The sequence below is a fragment of the Chiloscyllium plagiosum genome, chromosome 10 (assembly GCF_004010195.1).
Source record: "Chiloscyllium plagiosum isolate BGI_BamShark_2017 chromosome 10, ASM401019v2, whole genome shotgun sequence".
Taxonomy (NCBI): domain Eukaryota; kingdom Metazoa; phylum Chordata; class Chondrichthyes; order Orectolobiformes; family Hemiscylliidae; genus Chiloscyllium; species Chiloscyllium plagiosum.
Window position 1 is genome coordinate 859,345 of NC_057719.1, and position 6,958 is coordinate 866,302.

Genomic DNA, 6,958 nt, shown 5'->3' on the forward strand with positions numbered 1-6,958 from the left:
GGATCTGATTGAGACATATTAGATTATTAAAGGATTGGACACTCTGGAGGCAGGAAACATGTTTCCGCTGATGGGTGAGTGCCGAACCAGAGGACACAGCTTAAAAATACGGGGTAGACCATTTAGGACAGAGATGAGGAGAAACGTCTTCACCTAGAGAGTGGTGGCTGTGTGGAATGCTCTGCCCCAGAGGGCAGTGGAGGCCCAGTCACTGGATTAGTTTAAGGAAGAGTTGGATAGAGCTCTCAAAGATAGTGGAATCAAGGGTTATGGAGATAAGGCAGGAACAGGATACTGATTAAGGATGATCAGCCATGGTCATAATGAATGGTGGTGCAGGCTTGAAGGGCAGAATGGCCTACTCCTGCACCTATTGTCTATTGTCTAAACCCACCAACACACTGAAACAGCAGCTAATGAACTTGAAAGACCCGACACAGACAACTAGCAAAACTAATGTCATTCACAAAATACCGTGCAAGGACTGTAACAAACACTACATTGGACAAACAGGCAGAAAACTAGTCACTAGGATACATGAACATCAATTAGGCACAAAAAGACATGACCCTCTCTCACTAGTATCCTCACATATGGATGAGGAAGGACACCACTTTGAATGGGACAACACATCCATCCTAGGACAAGCCAAACAGAGACACGCACGAGAACTTGATCAGCAAACACATCGATTTAGACCCCTGAGAAAAGGAACAGGAACTGACTTCACCACAGGAAATGACATCACCAACCCAAAGAACCCCAAACATATAATTAGACAGCAGGAATCATGTACAGTGCTTCGCCTGAGGCCCACTGAAGATGTTACCTAGTAGGGTGACAAAGTGTCTGTAAGTGAACCTTCAAGCTCAGCGAGCAAACCTACATCCGTCAATGGGCTGTTAATCCAGAGACGCCAGGTAATGTTCTGGGGACCCAGGTTAAAATTCCTTCATGGCAAATAGTGGAATTTGTGTTCAATAAATATCTGGAATTAAGAGTCTAATGATGACCAGGAATCTGCTGTCAATTAACAGGAAAAAACCCCATCTGTGTCACTAATATCCTTTCAGGAAGGAAACTACCACCCTTACCTGGTCTGCCTACATGTGACTCCAGACCCCCAGCAATGTGATTGACTCTTAACTGCCCTCTGGGTAATTAGGGATGGACAATAAATGTTGGTGTAACCAGTGACGCCCTCATTCTGTGAATGAATAAATAAAATAAAAAGTGAAGGATTAAGGTCCCAGAGCAGCACTGCTGCCTCACAGCACTAAGGTCCCAGATTCAATTCCAGCCTCAGGTGACTGACTGTGTGGAGTTTGCACATTCTCCCCGTGTCTGCGTGGGTTTCCTCCGGGTGCTCCGGTTTCCTCCCACAGTCCAAAGATGTGCAGGTCAGGGTGAATTGGCCACGCTAAATTGCCCGTAGTTAGGTGGATTAGTCAGGGGTAAATGTAGGGGAATGGGTCTGGGTGGGTTGCTCTTCAGAGAGTCGGTGTGGACTTGCTGGGCCGAAGGGACGTTTTCCACACTGTAGGGATTCTAATCAAATCAGAAAAGGACAGATTTCCGGATTCTAAAAGTTAAAATGTAGCAGGTTGTTTGGAAACACATCTTGGTCAATTAAACAGCAATGGGAAATGGGAGAATCTCATAAGGGAATTAAATAGGATGCACACTATCTACATACTCACAAACATTAAATAAGGGGTATCTGATGCTCGAGGGCCCTGGACGACCACAGATATTGAGAGAAAATAAGGAGGCTCATACCAGAATAATAGCAACAACAAAAATCAGCAAGTCTATCTCAATAGCAGTGAGAGGCTGCAGCTGGAATCTGGAAGGCTAAGAGGAGGCATGAGGAAAGGATGGTGCTAAAACCAACAGTAAAATGCTTTTTAAACGTGTTAATGGGAAAAGATCAGCGAGGGATAGATTCCGGCCCATAACGAACAAACAGGGTAAGCTGCTCACTGGAGTGGCAGCGACACAAATGAATATTTCGCTTCTGTCTTTAGAAAATGGTAACAATGGCCCAGTTGAAAAGGTGGGTGTCAAGCAACTGATCAATGTAGAGGTAGATAAAGATTGGGGCGAAAATGGCTGGAGCACTCCAGGTGGAGAAATCGCTAGGTTGGATGGGATGTGTCCGAATTTGCTGAGGGAGGTAAGGGAGCAAACTGAGGAGCCATTGACAGGAATTTTCCAGGAGTCTCTGAGCACAGGATTAGTCCTGGGGTCTGGAGGATTGCAAATGTGACACTGTTGTTTAAGAGATGGAAAAAGAATAGCCCAAGAAATGACAGACTTCTCACTGTGACATCGATAGTGGGAAAACTGTAGGGTTTAATATGGGATAAGGGAAACACTTACAGAAAAATAAATTCATACTAGCCAGTCAGTGTTGGCTTAGTCAGGGATAGGTCATGGCTGACAAAAGTCATTGAGTTCTTTGACGAGGTGACCCAGGCAGTGGGTGAGGGTGGTGCTGTGGATGTTGTATACTTGGACTTTCAGGAAGCAACTGAGAGAGGGTCATGTGACAGGTTGGTGAACACGGGAAAGGTTTGGGATTGCTGGGTCCTTGGCAGCAAGGATTGGAGGCTCAAAGATAGGATCCAGACGGTGGGTAGAGGTGGGCATTTCTCAGATTGGGGATGAGTTGATTGTGGTGTTTCCCAGGGACCCTTGCTTTTTCTGATTTACCTCAAGGATTTGGAGGTGGGGGTTGAGGGTAAAATCTCTAACGTTGCAGATGGCACTAAGCCGGGGAGAATAGAGAGGATGATGCTGAGGGACTTCAGAGGGACATGGACCAGTTGGCCAATGGGCAGACACCTGGCAGATGGATTTCAATGCAGAGAAACGGGAGGGGATGGTTAAAAAAACACACACACAGAGACAATACAGGCCTCAATGGGACAACTCTGGGGGGAGTAGAGGATCAGATGGACCTCAGGGATCATGTACATGATTCTCTGAAGGTGACCAAGCAAGTTGTAGCAGTTGTTAAGGTGGTTTGTAGGATCCTTGTGTTTATATACACGGGCATAGAGTAGAAAGGAAGGAAGTGACGCTACACCTCGACAAATCATTGGGTCAGACCACATTTGGAGCATTGCGTTCAGTTCTGGGCATGTCATTTAAGGAAGATGTTAAAACCCTGGAGAGAGTGCAAAGGGGATTTACTAGAGTGATTCAAGGAATGAGGAATTTTAGATACAAGTGAAGATTTAAAATTTGAATTTAGGCTTTTGTCAGAAGCAACAAATATACGTAAGTTTTTTATTAACAATGAAATGGCTTTTTAATTTAAAATAACACAACAAAATGGCTTCAAGTTATGATTTGACTTTATGGATCTGTATTTCTGTTTTGCTGAGTTAGAAGATAAACTAGACAATGGAGTTTTCATAATATGAAGCGTTAGTTGACCACTCAAACTAACCTTAAACTGCCAGCATGAGCTGATGATCGACGTAAGACAAGACCCATTTCCCAGGAAATACCATTGGATTAGCCAGCTGTCAATCATGTCACCTTCCTACACTTGATTGGTCTTTTCTTGTAATTAACGCTGTGCTGTCTCTTAAAAAAATCTATAAATAATGTTTAATTTTCAAATATAATTGTACAGTTTCGCCACGGAACACAGAAGCTTTAACCTCTGTGTTGCTGGACAAAACTGTGCCTGGCTGCCTTCCTTTATTAAACTGATATCCTTGCTTTATACAGACTGCGTTCGGGTGATTCTTTTGACCGACTTTGAAACCGTGAGGTCCCACCTGGGCTCTACATCTTCACTAGGAACGATCAGAGAAATTGGGCTGATTCTCCTTGGAACAGAGACAATTTAGAAGTGATCTTATTGAGGTGTCCAAAATGATCTAGGAGAAAGTGAGGACTGCAGGTGCTGGAGATCAGAGCCGAATATGTGTTGCTGGAAAAGCACAGCAGGTCAGGCAGCATCCAAGGAGCAGGAGAATCCTGCTCCTTGGATGCTGCCTGACCTGCTGCGCTTTTCCAGCAACACATTTTCGGCTCGTGTCCAAAATGATGCACAGTTCTGACAGGGTACAGATGGATATTCTGTTCCCATTAGGGAGTATGTCAGTAACTAGGGGTCACGGTTTTGAGATTGTCAGCAAGAGAGCCAGGAGTGCGATGAGGAGAAACCTCTTCACTCCGAGAGTTGTTCGGATTTGGGATGCGCTGCCTGGGAGAGTGAGGAAGGAGGATTCTATCGGAGGTTTCAGAAGAGAGCTGGGTATATGTTGGAAAGGGATGCAGTCAGAGGGTTATGGAGACAGGGATGGGGAGTGGGACTGGCTGGGTTGATCTTTCAGGAGCTGGTACAGGCATGATGGGTCGAATGGCAGTAACACCCAACGATCCTATATTCATGACTTGGATGAGGAATGTGACTACTCTATTGCGAAGTTTGCAGAAGGCACAAAATAATTCAGAAGAGTGGGGAAAAAGATTACACAGAGTCTGCAGTGGGATTCAGACAGGTTAGGGGAAGGTGCAAAAACCTGGCAGATAGAATATAATATTGGGGAAAGTGAGGTGATACACTTTGGCTATACATAAACTCTCATTCCTGATGAAGGGCCTATGCCCAAAACGTCGATTCTCCTGCTCCTCGGATGCTGCCTGATCTGCTGTGCTTTTCCAGCAACGCAATCTTGACTCTGATCTCCGGCATCTGCAGTCCTCACTTTCTCCTATACACTTTGGGAGGAAGAATAGAGGAGCTGAATATTATTTAAATGGGGAAAGACTGCAGAAAGCCACAGAACAGAGGGACATGGGAATCCTTGTGCATTCATCACAGAAACCTGGCAGGACCAGAGGGTATCCTCTCAGAATAAAGGGTCAGACATCTCAGGCAGAGATGAGGAGGCATTTCTTCTCTCAGAGAGGAGTGAATCTGTGGAATTCATTCCCACAGAGAGCTGTCGGGGCTGGGTCATACAAGATATTCAAGGCTAAGAGAGCGAGAGAGAGAGAGATGTTTAATCAGGAAGGGAATCTAGAATTCTGGGGAAAGGCAGGAAAGTGAAGTTGAGGATTATCAGATCAGCCAGGAGTACATTGAATAGAGGAGCAGACTCAATGGGCCGAATGGCCACAGAAATCAATTAAGGCTCCACCTGCCTGTGCAGGTAGATGTTGAAACTTTATTGCTGGAACAGCACAGCAGGTCAGGCAGCATCCAGGAAACAGGAGATTCGACGTTTCGGGCACAGACTTTGATCTCCAGCATCTGCAGACCTCACTTTCTCCTGTGCAGGTAGATGACAAAGATCCCATGTTACTCCTCAAAAAGCAAGGGGCTCCCTCTCCAATGGGGACCTGATCAATATTTATCCCTCAGACTACATCACACAGCCATGGTGTGGAGGGGCCGGTGTTAGACTGGGGTAGACAAGGTCAGAAGTCACCCGCCACCTGGTTATAGTCCAACAGGTTTATCTGAACTCACAAGTGCTGCTCCTTCGTCAGGTGACACCAACTCCGAAAGCTTGTGATTTCAAATAAACCTGTTGAGCTATAACCTGGGGTCATGTGACTTCTGGCAACATCACAGTAACCGGAGTAACTGGAATGCAAAGTACTGGGCTAATGGTAAGATTCTTGGTAGTGTAGAGGAGCAGAGAGATCTCAGTGTCCAGGTACACAGATCCTTGAAAGTTGCCACCCAGGTTGACAGGGTTGTTAAGAAGGCATACAGTGTTTTAGCTTTTATTAACTGAGGGATCGAGTTCCAGAACCATGAGGTTATGTTGCAGCTGTACAAAACTCTGGTACGGCCGGACTTGGAGTATTGTGGTCACTGCATTATAAGAAGGATGTGGAAGCTTTGGAAAGGGTGCAGAGGAGATTTACGAGGATGTTTCCTGGTATGGAGGGAAGGTCTTACGAGGAAAGGCTGAGGGCCTTGAGGCTGTTCTCGTTAGAGAGAAGAAGGTTGAGAGGTGACTTAATAGACACATATAAGGTGATCAGAGGGTTAGATATGGTGGACAGGGAGAGCCTTTTTCCAAGTATGGTGACGGCGAGCACGAGGGGGCATAGCTTTAAATTGAGGGGTGATAGATATAGGACAGATGTCAGAGGTAGCTTCTTTACACAGAGAGTAGGAAGGGTATGGAATGCTTTGCCTGCAACGGTAGTAGATTCACCAACTTTAAGTACATTTAAGTTGTCATTGGACAAGCATATGGACGTACATGGAATAGTGTACGTGGGATGGGCTTCAGAATGGTATGACAGGTCGGCGCAACATCGAGGGCTGAAGGGCCTGTACTGCGCTGTAATGTTCTATGTTCTATGATACACAAAAGAATACTTTGTCTAAATTTATTGATGGGCTGTTGGCTGGGCCCAACATTTACTGCCCCTCTCTAGTTAAGTCAGTCATATTGCTATGGGTCTGGAGTCACATGTAGGCCAGACCAGGTAAAGCCTAAGGGAACTAGATGGGTTTCTACAACAATCGACAATGGATTTCGGGTCATCATTACTCTCATTCGATTTTAATTCAATTCAAATTCCACCTTCTGCTGTGGTGAGATTTGAATCCAGAGGGATCTTGAGGTCAATGTCCATAGATCCCTCAAAGTTGCTGCCCAAGTTGATAGGGTTATTAAGAAGGCATTTGGTGTTTTGGCTTTCATTAACAGGGGGATTGGGTTTAAGAGCCGTGAGGTTATGCTGCAGCTCTATAGAGCCCTGGTTAGACCACACTTGGAATATTGTGTTCATTTCTAGTCACAGGAGAAAGTGAGGGCTGCAGATGCTGGAGATCAGAGCTGAAAATGTGTTGCTGGAAAAGCGCAGCAGGTCAGGCAGCAGGAGAATCGATGTTTCGGGCATGAGCCCTTCTTCAGGAATGAGGAGAGTGTGTCCAGCAGGCTAAGATAAAAGGTAGGGAGGAGGGACT